The following is a 19,320-nucleotide window of genomic DNA, read 5'->3' as shown; positions in this document are numbered from 1 at the left end:
AAAATGTGTTTCAAACTAGTTCCATGTGTCTGCTATTAAATGGCATAGCTGTCATCTCTGTAGCACAAACAGAAACTGCATGGTTTAGTCTCAAACACAGAGAGTGAAATGTTACAATTCACCCCATAGTCTGGGTTAGTTGCACACCTTGGGGTGAGATCGATGTAACATTATAAGATAAGTATTGTGACAAAAACTTGATATTGAAAGCTTTTTATTCAACACTTAAATTACTTTTTAACATAACTGTTGTGTGGGTGTGTCTGTGAAGGTGTGTGGCTGTGTGTGTGTCTCAACAATATTAGTTAGTTAGTTAGTTATAGTCTGATCCTAACCTTAACCTTAAAGTGATAGTTCAACATTTTGCATATTGGCCCATTGCCATAATCCCTATAGTTTTAGGAGTAGGTTTGTTACCTTTACGCTACGGAGGCTCATGGAATTTCTTGGTTTCCCTCATAAAACTCATCAAATACACAATCCAACAACTCCAAAATGCTCTGGTGGACAAGTTGTGACCTGCACATTCACTACGCTATAAAATAATAATGGAACGTTACTAGACAGAGTTGTTTTCGGGGCAAATGCAGAGACTGCTTGCAGAAAAACTGCCTTGAAAACAATTCCAAGAAAGAAAAACCAAGAAATCCCATTAGCCTCCGTAGCGTAGCTCTGTTACAACTGACCCATGTTAGAACCATCCCAGGTCTCCACTAGATGATATTCACTTCCACTGTGATCAAGTTGATTTCTCCTCATGTTTCCTCCTCCAGATGCTCCAAAGCGTACCTTTGTGTCAATGAGTCCCTCTGCAGCTGTGGAGGGACGTCCAGTGACTCTGACCTGTAGCAGTGATGCTAACCCAGCAGCTAATTACACCTGGTACAAAACTGAGAAAACATTGAAACATCTCAGTGACCAACCACAGCTGGTCTTCACCTCCATCCGGCCCTCTGACTCTGGAGAGTACAAGTGTGAAGCTCAGAATGTACTGGGGAAGACGATGTCAGCAGGTCACTCTGTTGATGTAGAATGTGAGAGTTTTTTTTAAACCTATGTGTGTTGGATACGTTACTTTTAAAAAGTAATTAGATGTAGTTACTAGTTACTTTCCCCCAAAGAGTAGCCTAACTGAGTTATTAACTGAATTACTGCATTATAAAGGCAACAAATAACCAGGAAAAGCAACTATTGCGTTTTTTTATAAATTGCTCAAATATGTCAGGGCGGTGCGCAGCGGCGCAGTGGGTAGAGCGGCCGCCCCATGTAGAGGCTACAGTCCTCGCCGCAGGCGGCCCCGGTTTGAATCCCGCGTTGGGCAGCCCTTTCCTGCATGTCATTCCCCCTCTCTCTGCCTCCCCCTTTCCTGTCTATCTCTACTGGGTAGCCTACTATCAAATAAAGGCAAAAAGCCAAAAAAATGTACTTAAAATTTTTTTTAAAAAAATTGCTCAAATATGTCAAATTACTCGCCCCCCTAACCCCCAACCATAACTCTAACCTACGGTTTAAAGGGATAGTTTACTCAAAATTGAAATTTCACTCATTATCTACTCACCCTCATGTCGACTAAGGGCTGGGAGAAGTTTCAGAGTCCTCCGTGGCTTCTCTGAGTTACGGGGGGCTCCGTGCAGCACTGCATGTCCATATGACGGTTGCAAACGGGGCTCACTTTTCTTCGTCCAAAAAGACACACCAAAAAACATCCCAATACCTCCATAGTGCTCGTCTGTAATGTCCCCAACATGAAAAATTGTTCAGAAAAAAATTAAATGAGTCTATATTTTAAGCTTGTTTGTAGCTTGTTTGCAGCGGTGCAGTGCTGCACGGAGCCCCGCTGTAACTCAGAGAAGGCACGGAGGACTCTGAAACTTCTCCCAACCCTTAGTCGACATGAGGGAGTGGAATTTCAATTTTGAGTGAACTATTCCTTTAATCTGGAACTAACCATCTAACTCAATATTCCTCCACACAGACAGGCTGCGTCGTGGAGCCTGCCTGTGTGGAGGAATACTGAGTTTGTTAGTTCCAGATACATTTTTTTTTCTGACTAGTTGATAGACTGAAAAAAATGTGTAGGCTATAAAACATACAGTTTAACTTTTTGAGTCAAGTGACGGCAAGTAACAGTAATGGTCAGTGTTGTCGCAGTTTTTACCTTGAAAAAGTAATCAAATCGGGGTGGTGTTTAGCTCACTTGGTAGAGCTGCTGCCCCATGCATCGGGAAGCCCTTTTGGGGGGCAACCGCCATCCCGACATCCCACCAGTCCGACATAGGCCTCCAATTGTCTAAAATTGTCTTAATTTTCTATCAAACGTCCCATCATTCTGACAATTTTTTCCTCCTATGGTTGGAATGACAGTATTTTTTTCTTTTTTTAAACAAGATAACACTTTGTCGCCAGCACAGAGAGTACAACGAACCTTAATATTATCATCTTTAGCTGACACAAACTCAAAATTGTTCCTGCATTTTCCAGATAGAAAACGTGCATCTCTCTCCTCCCTCCATTGTTTACGTTTGTGTCACTGGCTGCTCGCCACATGAGTTGCCCTCATGCTGAGATGCAAGAAGAAAGCAAATATATCTTTTTTACTAAGGAAAATGACAAAAATAGTAATGCGCAGTGACTTGGATAAGTAACTTTAGTTGAGTTGAGTTGAGATTACTTTATTTATCCCATTGGGCAATTCTGTTTGAGCATTGCACCACATTCATTTACACGAGCATACATACAGTACAAGTGAAGAGGAAAGATAAGATAAGATCAGATAAGATAAAAAGTACAATAAGTAGGACAATAAATACATAAATAGGGCAATATAGAGTACATAAAAAACACATTGTCAACAACAGTATCCTACTTGTACTAAATTCAAGCCAGCTCAGCATTCAACAATTCAATGGCAGAAGTTACAAAAGACCTAGAATAGAATCTGATTACTAGTTTGGAAATAGTAACGTGTTAGATTACTCGTTACTGAAAAAAGTGGTCACATTAGAGTTACTGGCATCACTGGTAATGGTTACGCTAATAGTTACTCAAAACAGTAGCGCCGTTATTCCCACCCCTGTGAAGCTGAACAGAAACCAGAACAATGATTCCCAGACATACTATTTCTTATGAGCCCAAACACAAAACTATTAAAACACAACATGTAGCTGTGCAGTAAAGGTGTGTTGTTGATGTCTGTTGTTCCAGATGCTCCGAGGCTTCCCTCTGTGTCAGTGAGCCACTCTGCTGAGATAGTGGAGGGCAGTACAGTGGCTCTGATCTGTAGCAGTGATGCTAACCCACCAGCTAACTACATCTGGTACAAGGTGGGTGAAGACTCACCAACAGCTTCAGGACAGGTCATCACCGTCCCCGACTTCAGTGGGAATTATATCTGTGAAGCCCAGAACTCAAGGGGACGTCAGAACTCCACCTTAAATATCAGTCCTGGGTCAGGTGAGCTGTGCACATTCATCATCACGCACCTGTTCGCTGCACCATCAACATATAAAAACCTGGCAAAGCAAATGTCAGGATTTCCAGGCTGTGAACTGAGACCTCCATGCACATGGACCACACTGACTGAAGGACCAACAGCACCACCTGACAGACTGTCAGCCTGACCTCACTGATAATATCTCCATCTGTTGTTGTCACTTTCAGGGAAATCAGCAATGATCATCATGAGCATCATCAGGGCGACTCTGGTTGTCCTGATGCTGATTCCAGTCATTGTTGTGAGCCTGTGGATGAGGTAAGACAAAGAAAGACAGAAAAAAAAACATCAGTTCATTCACAGCTCTTTTATTTTTCTTTTACTCAAGTTTTACTCTGACACCATCATATATGAAGTGGACGTGTCTTGTCAGTCTACCGCTGTATTTATTCTGTGGTTTCAACACCAACACAGTTAAAGGGATAGTTCACCCAAAATTCAAATTCCACTCATTATCTACTCACCCTCATGTCAATTAAGAGCTGTGAGAATTTTGGGAGTCCTCCGTTCCTTCTCTGAGTTACGGGGAGGTCCGCGCAGCAGTGTCCATATAATGGTTGTCAATGGATACCAACTTTCTTCATCCAAAAAGACACACCAAAAAACATTCAAATACCTCCAGGCTGCTCGTCTGTAATGTCCCTCTTGTATTGAAGCCCCGACATGAGAAATTGTTCCGAAAAAAATTAAATAAGTCTATATTTTAAGCTTGAAGAAAGTTGGTATCCATTGACAACCATTATATGGGAAAAAACAAAAGCTGCTGCGCGGACCCTCCCGTAACTCAGAGAAGGGACGGAGGACGAGTGAAATTTGAATTTTGGGTGAATTATCCCTTTAACAACACAATAAAGCTACAGTGTCACCTAGGGAGCACACTGGGAAACGCACTTCTGATATTCTGATACACTACACTTCCTTTATTTGTTTCGTATTTGGTATTATGAATTTCTTTACGTTGACTTTTGTGTTTGTTGTTGTTGGGTTGAACCCAGGAAGAAGAAAACTTCAGACACTGGACCAAATGAAGTTGAGATGACGGAGGTGAGAGACAGAGAGATCCAGAACTCCACAACTTCAAACGTAAATTCTCTGGCAACTACAGAGGACGTGAGTGAATTCATAATTCATAAACAAGGTCCAATGAGTCTCATTTTGTCACCTCTGTCCATCAGGTGGAGTCTCATCCTGATTATGTGAACATCACCACTGCAGCACAGACAGAAGTCACAGAGAAGCAGCAACACCTGCAGCACAGGGGCCCGCTCAACGCTGCTTGTGGATTTAATTAGGGCCTGGGTGCACCGAAGGGTGTGAGGATCTTATTGTAATTTGAATGTTTTGTATTATTTTTAGCTCCAATGATTTGCTTTGTTGGCAGCTTTCCCATGCTTGAAACTCATGAAAGTCTGCGAGCAAGTCAGGCCTGGTAAATATGCTATGCTATACTTTTTTTTTTTAGTTATTGGACATGAGCGAGGCAAATTGGCTCGATAGCAACCTCAAGAACTTTTCAAAAGCTGAGCCCTTCGTGGGAGTTTCACCTACATGCATGAAAATTGTTAGGCTGGTAGATCATGTCAAGATGCAGGAAAAAGAGGATAAAGAATAAAAATCCACACACCAATGCAGCTCCCGTAAAGAAAGAATTTATTAGTGTGACATTTCGAGCGAAGGCTCTTGTTCAAACTGCTAGACGCAGGAAAAAGCCTCAAGAGCCCATGCCCAAAACTCAACAGAAAGTCAGCAGTTTGTATTTGTGTCTGCCATTTTTGGCAATTTTTGCACCGTTTTTGACATTTTACACCTGGTATTTGAACAAACTCGTCCTAGAGATCTCGTCTGATCGACTTTGAACAGCCTATGTCATGTTATAAGTACTGAAACATTCAACAGATGGACATTTGTGTTTAAAAGTTTAGAGAAGGTCAAATGAAATTCACCTGTAAAGGTCATAGTGCATTTTAGGTGCATTCTGAAATGTCATCCCAAAGTCAAATATATTTTTGTGCTACAGTAGTAGTGTCTGTCTTTCTTTTCACTATTTCCTCTGGGCTCATTCCTGGAATTGTTGATTTGGTTTATCTTTTAGTAAATTATTTAATTTCAGTCATACACTTCCCTTTGGCACACATTGGTAATTTTACTTTAAAAAAATGCAGCTACTTTTTTTTTTGCCACCATAGGTCCCTATTGTGTAATGTACTATACATAGTACTCATTTGTGATGGGAGAATGTGTAGATTGTAAGCAAAATAGTCTTCTAAATGGATGTATAAAACTGTAGAACATGAATGCTACCATTAGGTGGGAGCATTGTGTTGTCCATTGAAAACAGCTGTACATGTCAGCACTGTGTGTGTGTGTGTGTGTGTGTGTGTGTGTGTGTGTGTGTTTGGTCACTAAGGTAGATCTGGGGCAGTGTCTCTAGAATAGAGGTCATGTAACTAAGGAAGAGCGAGGCACACACACCGTCCTCACTAGTGGACAGGAGAAAGACTGGAGTGGACATTTAGACATTTCTCAAGGGAACAGCTGACACGTTAACATGTATGTATTTATTAGTGATAAACACAAAGTAGGATGTGTATGACCAAAGTGAATTTATTAACATTAGACACAAGCATTGTGTTCAATCATTTCTATACGAGAAAGAACAACAGTATGCACATACTTCTCCGCATACATGCAATATGTCAAATCAATGGCACTGTCAAAGTAACAGCTTGTGTTATTGAAACAAAGGTGACTTCTGTTATGGAAAGAATGATTCTTATGAACAAAATAAGGCTCACGCACATCCAGAGTGTAGCCAGGTGCTGAGTCCAGGGAGGTGAACAATAAAAAGAAGAAGGGGACTCGCCACACTGTAGATGCTCCCAAAGTTTACAAAAATTTATTAGAGGACTACATAAAAACAAGACAACATTTCGAGCATTGCGCTCTTCGTCAGGTCAATTAGAACAGTTGCTTTCAGGTGTTTTTAAGTAGATACACAACTATAGGGAAGGGGTACCTCCTTAAATGTTTCCCTGCAGCCTTCGACTGCCATAGACCCCAGATATTCTTTAATACTATATTAAAGTTTTAATACTTTTTCTATATATGTGAATAAAGATGATTGATATCAGCACAATTCTTCTTTATTTGGTTTCAATTTTTGGGGGGTTATTACTGTATGTCTCCATAGAACATGTTTACTTAGCCTTTTTATAGTTATCTTTACCCTGTGTATATATTATTTCCCTTCTTACATAGGGAAGGAGAACCCCTCTGCCCATATTTTTTTCTCCATGTCCCGCAGACTCCATGATATTTATATTTGTATTAATTTAAGTTGAGATACTATCATGAATTTACTACACTTTGGTAGAACTTATACTGTCATGTATATTTAGTTTTCCTTACTTTTTAGGGATAGGGGACCCCTTATCATACACATTTTCCCTTTTTCTTTCTTTTTTTTGGGGAACAGATAAGATGTGTGTTTTTTGGGGAAATTAAGTCACTCTTGTTGTTCTCAGATTTACAGTATTTATGTTTGTTAATTTTCATTTAAAATGGCCGACATGTGTCTTTGTATATTTATACACTGTGTTTTTATTGTGGATTTCTTAAGACCTGTCGTCACTAATTGTCATGTGCCGGTGGTGCTTTATGGGTGGATCCTGTGTATCTACTTGAAGAACACCTGAAAGCATGTCGTAATTAACCTGACTAAGACCGCAATGCTCCAAACGTTGTCTTGTTTTTATGAAGTCCTCTAATAAATTTAAGAATGATTCTTATGCCAAACATGACATGAAGACCCCTCTGTTCCTGTTTATCTGATCATTGAAGCAGGCTTTTTCTGAATAATATCTGAGCTGGTCATAGATTTTACTGCTTTTATTTTTTTATCCTCCCTGTCAACTTGGGAGACATCATTAATTGAATCTGTGTTCGTGACATGTTCCTTCATGTTTGGCAATAATTAGTTTTTATCTGGTGTTTTTCATCTCCACTGTTAGCGCTCCTGAACTCCTCAGGTGTCTCAGGGCTTCTGTCATCCATTTTTAACGTAAAACAAAGCGGGTCACACGGGTAAGTAGGTCACCACGCAGCTGAAGTTGCGAATCCCTCCGGCTTCGGCACATGATTATGCTCTGAATGTGTTGCGACTCTTACCGATCGCCTCTCAGGCATCAGACATGTGGAGACACGGCACGTTTCCCTCCAGGGAGCTCAATCAATGTGCCAAGTGACCTGTTCCTTCTCTGACTCTGAATATTATACTTTGCCGTAATTGAATTGTCACTATAAAAATGATTTATTCCTTTTCTTCTCTGCTCGTTGCAGCATTTGTTTGTTTAGTTATTTCTTTTTATCCCCAGAGCCTACTGTGTCACTATACAGTATAATCTCCCAGGAGCCCTTGTTTCCTCTTTGGCTGCAGGGATATAGCACTCATGTCCAGTCTCAAGACCTTTTCTTCACTTCACCTCACTCATCCTCTGCTGTAATACAGATACCCCTTCCCTCCAAGACCGTAATAATACATCAACACCAAATTACACGTCTAGGAAGTGCTTGTTTCTCATCGTGTGGAACAGTTTGTAGTGATCACATCTCATGATTTGAGGATAAAACCACGGTAACTCCACTGCGGCCCACTCCTGCTCTGAGCGGTCAGGGTGAAAGCATTACACTCTTGGTGGAAGATGGAAGCTAAAGATATCATGTGAGTGTACACAGCAAGTACACACACACAGACACACACGGTGATCTAATGTCAGGATAAGAGGCAGCAACAGTCAATCTGAAAACCATATAGTACAAAAACAGGTGCAGTTAATTCTCTTACAATCATTTCTTGAACAGGAACAGTGTCATCTGTGTTTACCCTCTGGAAAGATTCAACATGTTCTATTAGTTTATGGTGCAAATGCAAGTGCAAATCTCTGTGTGTATCAGGGGTGTCAAACATAAGGCCCACGGGCCAAAACCGGCCCACCAGATGGTTCAGTCCGGCCCACAGGATGAATTTGCAAAGAAGACGCATAATATTGTTGAAGTTGTACATATTTTTCTCAAGAAATGTCAGGTTGTTCATGATATGCTTTGTAAAATAATAGTTCATGTTAATAATCTACTCTAATCTATTTTTGTCAGTAAAACAAAATGAGATATTTAGTTCTCATTATTTATAGGTTTAGCTATTATTTTACTGGTCTGGCCCACTTGATATCAAATTGCGCTGTAGGCAATGTGGCCCCTGAACTTAAATGTGTTTGACACCCCTGGTGTAGATGGTGTGCCTGTTTGTTATTATTTGATGGTAAAGACTAATAGAACACAGTCAAATGATCCTATCTCAGCCTGAACCTGTTAGGCGAGGCATGGTGTTGATTCTGCTGATAGCAATGTCATTACAGTATAATTATTGTTGTGAAGTTGTTCATTCATTCTCCTAGGTGGCTGCTTTGCTAACTAACTCATTTGAGTTGAGCTTTGGTGATGTGACTGTCATACACACGCCTGTTTACAAACCAATCAGTGTCAAGTGTAGGGAGACGCAGCGTACGTAGGTGATGAGGACAGGATAAAAGTTTTTTTGGCACACTCACATTAATGCAGAGTGAAACCAGAACCAACCAGATCAAATGTTAAAGGGACATTGTGTAGGAATTAGCCTACTCCCATCAAGTGGTGAGGTTGTATATCACAACCAACTCGTATTCTTCATGCTGCAATTAGTTGACAACATGTTGTTATGGCGATGTTGTACATTATTGTTGAAATGTGTTATTTAGAGGCTGCATTTCGCTGCCCCGTGTACTCGCATTATACGGATATACGCAGCTCTCGGCTGGATCTCATTTCGTCGGAATGACTTGTAATGAGACCGAAGTTATCTGGGTGAGTAAATAATCGTATTTTAATGCTAGAAATAAGGCCCAGAATGTAAAAAACAGTAATTATCCTTTCAGTTTGTTGATGGAGGAGGTAATTACTAATTATTTAAACAAAATTATTCAACAAAATAATCGATTTTTGTGAATAGACCTTGGTTCCAACTTTGAGGCGTGAAAACACACCACAGACCTACAGTATTCAGAAGGCAGGGAAGAAACATACTGCACAGGCAGCGTTGGAATATCACAACAAGGTCTGTTACTGCAGCGGGCTCCAGCAGAACAGCAGTGATGGGATGGCCTGGTAATCTGGCAGGACTTAATGCAGTAATAGGCCAGCAGCTCACTCTCTCCACCCAGGGATACTTTAGCCAAGTTATTACTCCATTAACACATTCAGAAGTTTCCTCTGGAGCGTTTGCTGTGTCTTGTGCAGCTCCCCGTGATCTTCAGAGTTGTCTGTCATTCTGTCCTCAAAATGTTTGAAGCAGTGCTTCAAGTGTCTTATCTAGGAGAAGTTGTTTTTAAATGAGCGCTCCCTCTGCTAATTAAAGATGACTTATGGAAAATTAATGAGCAGAGGCAAATCAACAAAACATGGCTGCTCTGCCTAGTTGAAAGTGATGTTGACCTAAATTCTGTCACTTTGTCAATTTAGGGTTTTGCCTCACAGTGTTACAGAAACAGCTGTGATGGATTCACCTTAAAACACTTATGCTACGAGTCAAAGTGCATTTCTATGTTTACAACCCCCTCAGGTAACTGTAACACGGAGCAGAGGCCACAGCAAGCTGAGAACAAGGAACTCAAGGATTCTTTTCAGGTGCGTATGAAGTGTGTGTGGGGGTGTGTGTATGTTCAAAAGCCATGTCAGCCAGTTTATTGGATTTGACAGAACAGAGTTGTGCTTGTTGCATTATTATGATGCATCAAAAGGTTCCTGAACTTGTACTAATTCCATGTACAGTGCTGTCTGTAGTGTATGGAAATGGAATAGACAATTCATATACTTGACTTATTATATATAGTGATGTATTTCTAATGTTACACTTAGTAAGTACGTGCTTCTGCTCAATTTTCATTTATTTCTGCTTTGATCTGCTCATTGCGACATATTTAAACTTCAACTGAGTAGCCACCTAACAGAGTGGTCAGTCTCTTTGCACTAATGAAATCAAATGGAAGAGATTGGTTAGCTGACATTCAGCTTGGTCCAAGCTTCTGGTTAGTCCCCCCCCCATGTTCATGAGGATGTAATATCCAAATGTCTTTTCTGGGCAAATTGAATCGTAGGCAACTGGACTTGGCTGGACTACGATTCAATTTGCCCAGAAAAGAACGATGACCTGGATGAATGAGAATATCCATAGACTATCCAAATGTCTGTCCTGTCAGTGTCTGTCTTGGTGCAATGTAGAAGGAGATTTTTCCCATGTTTAAAGTTAACTGGTCATGTGTTCTGAGTTGCTATATTGATAATGTGAAAGTATCAAAGAAATACTACACACATATTCGGAAACTGGACCTCTGGAATTTTGTTATGTCACAACTTCACGGTCAGCCATGCCTCACCTGAGCCCACCCTCTAACCTTACATAATGTGTTTCTTAAAAGGGACATGTCATGGAAATATTACTTTTTGAAGGCTCTTTAACATGATTATATGTGGGTGTTTGTCTTGCCTTCCGGCCCCAAAATGTGAGAATTGATAAATAAATCTGTAATTTTCAGGCACCCAAGGTTAAAATCCATGTGGTTTTACGAACTGTTCCGTCAGTTGTCTTCCATTGATGTAACTAGTTTTCGAATTTGCATAATACCATCCCTACCTGGTAGCAGTAGAAGGGGCGGGACAAGCAGTGGTTCATTTGCATTTAAAGGGACAGGCACTGAAACCATCTGTTCTGAATAGGGCTGTTTTGAGAGGATGAAAAGAGCTGTGATGTTTGATCCTTGGGGGATTTTGATCAAAACATGTCACAGACATGTCTTCAAGACACCTGGGGACTATTTTAATTTGTGGAAAGGGGGCAGAATATGTCTCCTTTAAAACCACAAATCTTCTTATGGATCAGCCCTTCAAATACGACACTAAAGTAAAAGATATGGGATCTCTAAAAGTAATTATGCACTATGTTTGTATCATTTGTATCATTTTGTGTTTCACTGATACTGGTGTTATTCTGTTTTTTTTTCTGTGTACTTTCTATTTCAGAACAAGACTGCAAAAAATGTCCATAACAAATATCTAACACCAGTCCAATATGACTTCAGACACCACATCAATCATTCTGCCTTTCATTGAAACTATTACTGAACCATGAGGGTAAGAGTCATATTTTCATGTATTTCTAATGCATTTCCCCCAAAAGGAAACACACTGTGCTGAGCCTAATATACAGAGCCTATTTACATCCTTGGCAGGTACAGGTGGGCTGTCTGTTGTCTCCTCTATGCTAATTTTGTTAAAAAGGGGGAGGAGGAGTTGTCTACACGGATCTGAGTCTATTTTAGTTCAGTGATGATAGCAGGGTGAACTGAGGAGTTTGGGGAGCTGAGGGAGGAGGGGGGGTCTCTTCGTGTGCGTCACCCCCTCGTCAGCCATCTAAAAACAGCACTGCAAACATGATGTGAGCGACCCTCATGACCACCGTCAACCGTCAGCGCAGACACCCAGTTTTTCACACCTAGTCTACTGTGTGGAGAGTCTGAACCTGCACCGGTCCAGATAATAATGATGGAACACCCTGAACTGCATGTTTGATATCGAGGCTCCATTTCACAGACGGCCTGCAGAATGAACGACTGCGTGATGAATGACTGCAAACAGCTGTTGTGACAAATTCAGTTGTGGTGCAAGATGATCAGAGAGAGCAGCTGTGCTCCTCCTAATAAGCCTTTATACTACAGGGACACCCAACACATACTTCACCACAGACTAGACACAACACTTATATAATATTGATTATGAAGTGTGCAGGCATGCTCCATTCTGTCTTAGATGTATTAAAATGCCTTTAACACTTTCAGCAGAAATTACTCAAAACTTTTGGAAATTTAGCACAGATTAAGCAGCATTCCTTTTTATTTTAACTGAATCGTATGATGTGATTATCACTTGTTAGCAGCACTGCAGAGTTCTGAGGCCACTTTGACTTAGTGACCTGCACATTTCCAGGAAGCGCTGCTCTCATCAACCCCATGTAGAGAGGAATTCTCAGAATGAACCCACTGTACCATCCAGGGCCGTAGCCAGTAGTTTAGAAATTGGTGAGAGGGGTTGGGTCAGCTGCGGAAAATGTTCACATTATTTGACAAAAAACTATACATTACTTTGAACCCCTTTAGCGAGTAGTTATTTTATAGGCTGTACATAATCACATCAAAATGACCCACAATTATATACAGTAGACTTAGACTTTTTATTATTATTATAATAGACCCATTATGAAAGGAGGCTCCCACATGCTTGAGCTTTACACCGCTGACTATCAGAACAGAAATGTCCTGTGGTTTTCAGCCTTCTATGATCGTTTACAGCTGAGAATATCAGGTATTGTTCCTCCTCCATTGCTGTATATATATATATATATATATATATATATATATATATATACATATATTTCAAGCCATCTTGAGAAGATTTTCACTGTTCCTAGGTTTCTCCATTAGTGGATAAAGGCTCTCACTGTGGTTCACTGGAGTCCCAAAGCTTTAGAAATGTCTTTGTAACACAGATTTTTGTTTTTTCATCTGTTCATAAATTTCTTTAGATGATTTGTTGCTAGTTGAGATCTGTCTGTCTGTCTGTCTGTCTGTCTGTCTGTCTGTCTGTCTGTCTGTCTGTCTGTCTGTCTGTCTGTCTGTCTGTCTGTCTGTCTGTCTATCTATCTATCTATCTATCTATCTATCTATCTATCTATGATGACTGTGTTAATTACTGTATGTAATGCAATTTGTTTGCAGGTGGCAATACTTCAGTAAACAACTGTGCAACTGTGTCTCTTCTCTATAAAGGTTCTGTATACAACTGTGTCTCCTCTCCTTCCCCCACGCCTCCCTCCCCTCTCTCCCACAGCAGAGCCTCACTTCAGGTCAGAGGAAGCAGAGGCGCAGAGTGATCTGTTCTTAACAGACAGCCTGGGACAGATCACAGAGCAGCACTGAGCAGGTCTGAGTGCAAATGGAAATGGAGCTTAATTTCCGATGTGGTTGTTATTTGCTGTGAGATCATGATGTTATTCTGCCCCAGTTGTTTTGAAGCACAAAGTCTCATATTGTCTGACCTGCTTTCCCTGATGAAAATGATGCCGCGTTCATGTCAGACGTGAGACTGAGGACGTGTGGAAGTGTTCCTGTATTCTTGTGTTTTACCATCTAAAATTACACTTCATTTTGGTTTTGAGACTAATTTCAGAGTTTGCTTGTTTCTTTTTCATGTTTTAGTCGAACAGTGCACGTGTTGGGAGCATGGCGTTATGTCAGTAGTCTACAGCTCATGAGAAATAGTGTTTGTTACAGTAAATACAGGTAAAAAGGCATAAATCTTAAACAAAAAATGACATTAAAAAAACAAAAAAAACCTCAGGATCTAAGCATGTGATTCAAGCTGCATGTGAAAGCCTGTGTTCCAGGCCGTGTCTTCTTGTTTATTGTTCCAAATGTCAGTGGGATTTTGAACGAGGTCTTCTCACACCTGGAGCAGAACCTAGAGGTCCAGTTTTCACCTGGGCTCTGTATTGACCTGTCAGCACTGCCTTCTCGAAGCTCCAGGCGTATTCCTCTTTTTCCTTGTTTTCTCCTCAGTAGGTGTCTCTGGTTACTTCCGGCACCCCACCTGCGTCATCTCAGTCCCTCATTCCTGGTTCTCTCCAGTCATCCAGTCACTGTGGTTTAATGTCTTGGCTTCGGAGTGAACACTAGATTTTAGTCTTGGTGCGTTTGCTTCAACCTTTACCGTCCCTGTGCCTCGGGATCGTACTCCTCGTGTCTGCCTGCCAGATGCACATGTTCCATCCTGCCATCCCTTATTGACACACTCTTTACTCAGCCTCTCGCCCCCCACCCCCTGTCCTCCTGCCACCTTTCAGTCCTCCCCCAGCCTTCACCTCACCTGACACTACCTTTCTTTTTTTTTCAATAGATTTTATTGATTTTTATTGAATAAAAAAGTGACAACGTACAAGTGCTCTCTGTACTCACACAGATATCGATACAGAAAGAAAAACAAGCTACCATCCAAACCCAAATGACGTAGCTCATGACTATCCTTACCCCAAAAGTAAAAAAGACATCAGAAAGGAAAAGAAGAAAATTATTAAAAAATAAATAAATAATAAAAAAGGAGTCCCAATGCCACCCTCAATTGTTGCATAAGTCACCCTATACATACTGATCATACTGTGCATACTGTGCCTTCTCTTATCCATGTATAGTGAAAGTAAAAATAGAAATTATACAAGTACGCGGGGCATTAACAGGGTGGATGATGTTGATAAAAAATTGTTTAAAAAGTAATTAAATGACATACAGACAGATAAACAATAAAATCAAATTTAAAATACCTAAATAAATTAAATAAAACCATCAATACAACAACAAAAACAAACAAAAAATATATACAAGTAGATAGTCAGACACTATACCTTTCTTAAAGGGATAGTTCACCCTAGAATGATATTTCGCTCATTATCTACTCACCCTCATGTTGACTAAGGGCTGGAAGAAGTCTCAGAGTCCTCCGTCCCTTCTCTGAGTTACAGGGGGTCTTAGCGTAGCAGTGCATTTCAAGGCAACGGTTGTAAAGGGACACCAGAGCTCTTCGTAAAAAAACACACACAAAAAAACATCCAAATACCTCCATGATGCTCGTATGTAATGTCCGTCTTGTGCTGAAGCCCCAAATTGCGTAATTGTCCCGAAAAAAATTAAATAAGTCCACATTCCAAGCATGTTTGTAGCATTAGCTCTGTGTCTGTTGTCCGGTCTTCCGCTGCCAGCGCGCATGCGCAACCAGACTGAGACTCGAGTCGGTCTCAGTGCGAACCTTGCGCATGCGCGCTGGCAGCGGAAGACCGGACAACAGACACAGAGCTAATGCTACAAACATGCTTGGAATGTGGACTTATTTAATTTTTTTCGGGACAATTACGCAATTTGGGGCTTCAGCACAAGACGGAGGTAAACTTGTCCACCAGAGCGTTTTGGAGTTGTTGGATTGTGTATTTAGTTTGATGAGGGAAACATAGAAATACCATGAGCCTCCGTTGCGTTCACTGAGCAGCTCATGTATCTGTCCCGCCAATCTCAAAACAGCTTGCACCGACAATTAAAGGTAATGAACCTACTCCTAAAACTATAGGGATTATGGCAATGGGCAAATTTGCCAAAATGTTGAAATATCCCTTTAAAACTCTCCTATTAGTAGACACTCTGTTAATCATTCTACTGTGGAGCTTTGATTATGTTCCCCCCTTAATAACTATCAACACAATGCCAGTCCATGTGGGAGTGAAGCTCATAAACGGTGTTAACTCGACTTGGGTATGAAAAAACTTCCACAGGACTCTGATGTAAAAAGATAAAACTAAATGATTTTTATTTCAAGGTTTGCTGCATCTTATTACAGGAGTGTTCAAAAGTCAAGCTGAAACATAATTTCTACCTGAACATGAATTCAATCAAATGATTTTAACTGACTTTTTGCCAATTGAATGAACTTCTTAATCAATGTATTATCAATTATTTATTCACATTCACATGAACTGTTAAACAAAATACACACTCTTATTTATTTATTTATTTATTTATTTATTTAACCAAACACAATTTGGCTCCCATGTCCATCTGATGTGATGTTGTCATTACCACACACATGTGATGCAATGAAAATGTCATGGCAGAACTGAGGAGCTCCAGAGAATACATCGATTGTCTTTGGTCTTTTTAGCCCAGAGGAGGGAAAAGGAGAGTGAGTGGTGAGTCTTTGGGAGTGTGCGTGTGTGTGTGTCCTCATCACATATGCAGGTCATGATTGTGTGTCATTTGTTGGATGTGTTGTCCTGTCACTATTACCACATTTCTTTAATTTTTTTGATATTATCGTCACCAGACGCAATGTCCTTGTAGAGGTGGAATTGAATGAATGAATTTATATTTATTTACGTGTCGTGCACCAATCAAGGCGCCCAGCCCATAAAGGCTTACAAGACACATTATCATCATATTTAGACACCAAACAAAATAATCAGAGCACAAACAAAACCAAACAAAAACAAAAACAGAAACCACATGGATTTCACATAAATAATTCACCTCTTCTTTTTGACCAGGCACTTTTTATGAAAGTAGCTATAGTAAAGACTTCCTTTCTGAAGAACCATTCCAACTTTACCTCATCATCAACCCAAAACAACTCAGGTTTCACATTTTGCATTTTCTGAAACAAAAACTGCCTGGCTTCGTCATATAACGGACAATGAAACACAAAATGCAGTTCATCCTCAATTACATTTAAATTACACAATGTGCATAGTCTTTCATCCTCAGGTACTGAGTTAAACCGACCTACTTCTATTGCCAGAGGGAGAATCCCAGCCCTCAACTGGGCACATAAAGATCTCTTGGATCTATCCAATGGCAAAGTCACATAGGGTTCTGCACAATATACATTTTTCAATTGGCAATAGGTTCTGAGCTTTGGTTTAAACCAGATATCATTAGCCCATTTTTCTTTATACTCAAGAAAATTACATTACAACAATTAACATTACAACGCAAACCATTAGTGAAAATATGTTGTTGATCAGCCTCGATAAAAATAGCTTTCATTTCACGATACCAAGGATAGTTATGTGTTTTATCCCAGTTAAAGACTTTTTTGGCTATTCTATACTCTGGCATGGAAGACAAGCGATTCCAAAGCCTAAGCATTTCCCCTTTCTGTTTAATCAAACAGGGTTCCCAGCCCATGTCACCCTGGAGAGCCAGAGCAGGAGTAAATTTATGCACACCTAGAAAAGAATTGCTCGACTTTGAATAGCATTCACCCTGGATGATTCTTTACTTCCCCATATTCCTGCTGCATATAGAAGAATCGGAGAAACACAGGCATCATAGAGCTTTGAGAAGGTAGCATACAGTAGGTTTTTACACTTCTTCATTTTACTTATAATAGAGCCTAATGCTCTACCTGCTGTATCAGTAAGTGTATTAATACCTTCTTCAAACTTAAAATGTTCATCCAGGTTGAAGCCAAGATATCTGTAAACACTGGTATAACATATTTTCTTAACTCCCACATTAAAATTAAAAGAACTTCTGTTTACTCCATGTTTTCTGAAATGTATAACTTGAGTTTTACCTTGATTAACTGACATTCTCCACTTCCAGCACCAATTATTAACAATATCTAACAGGGACTGCAATTCCTCCTCCCTCTCTGCCAGGATAACAATATCATCTGCATACAAAAGTAAATTTAGTTTCATATCCCCAATTTGCACCCCCGTGTCTTCATTCTTAATTTGCTGGGCTAAATCATTTATAAACAAGGAGAAGAGGGTAGGAGAGAGAACATCTCCCTGCTTGACTCCCACTGGAGTAGAGAACCATCCTGTCCTCATATCATTCAACTGCACACATGCAACTGGATTTTTTATATAAAACTTTAACAGCTTGGTAAAATAAGCCATCTACACCTGCTGAAATAAGTTTATATTCCAGCAAATCTCTATGAACACAATCGAAAGCTTTCTGGAAATCAATAAAACAAACAAAAGTAGACTTCCCTTCAGAAATTCTGGCTCTAATAACAGTACTCAGAGTGTAGATATGATCTAGACAGGATCTATGTTTTCTAAAGCCATTCTGCTCCTCCACTAAAATATTTTCAGTCTCTAGATATTGAGACAGCCTGGCGTTTAGAATATTAGAAAATAATTTGTAAACTGTACTCAGAAGGCTAATTCCTCTATAGTTGAGAGGGACCCTAGGGTCATTTTTGGTTGATTTTGGGATTGGTTTGATGAGTGATTTGTACCATTCAGAGGGAACTATACCTGATTTAAAACAGACTTGCAGAAGATGAGTAAGGAACTGTAACAGTTTTGGTGATTTCAGTACTTCGTTGGAGAGAGACTCAATACCAGGAGCTTTTCTCAGTTTAGCGCACTCAACAGCTTTACAAACCTCCTCAGATGTAATGCCAGAATTTAGTAACTGATTGGGCTTATAATTTGCTAGCTCAAACTTCTTTTCCCCGGACTTTTTTTCCCCACGAATAAATTCCAAGAACGTATCATCAAAATCACCCATGTTATTTTTGCCAGAAAATAGAACAGTAAACTCCTTCTCCCATTTATTAAGCACTAAATCAGCTTTATGTTCAAGATCACCATTTTCCAGCAAAATTTCCATTGGAATTTTTAAGTCTTTCCTAGGACCCAGTTTATTAATTTCTCTCCAGAAAAGCTGAGGATTTTTAATTTGCAAATGCTCTAAATTGAGAGCTAAGCCGCGATCAAATCTTCGTTTATAAAATCGTAGCTTTTTATCGAAAAGCTCCTGGCACTGTTTAAATTCCCTTTTAAGAGCTTCTTTCTGCAAATGACTTTTATTTTTAAGGAATCTCCTCTTGGCAACTTTTAAATTTTTCCATAACTTATCTAATTCACCATTCCAAAAAGGCTTGTTTTTCTTACATACATTTTTCTTCTTCTCACCAGTATTCCCCGTGCAAGGGTTTTTCACACATTTATCCATCTCTTCATACAACAAATCACAAAATTGTCCATATAATCTGTCAATATTATCCTGGGTTTTCTGACAAAGTAAAAGGTCATCTATTAGCTGTTTCAAAGCCAGACAACACAGATCAGAGGACAAAAATGTTGAAGGAAAATTCCTGGGTCTTTTACATAGAGCCACCTCCAG

The sequence above is a fragment of the Trachurus japonicus genome, chromosome 9, assembly GCF_045865225.1.
Source record: "Trachurus japonicus isolate A0001 chromosome 9, Traja_1.0".
Taxonomy (NCBI): Eukaryota; Metazoa; Chordata; class Actinopteri; order Carangiformes; family Carangidae; genus Trachurus; species Trachurus japonicus.
Note: the sequence above shows the minus strand (reverse complement) of the source record.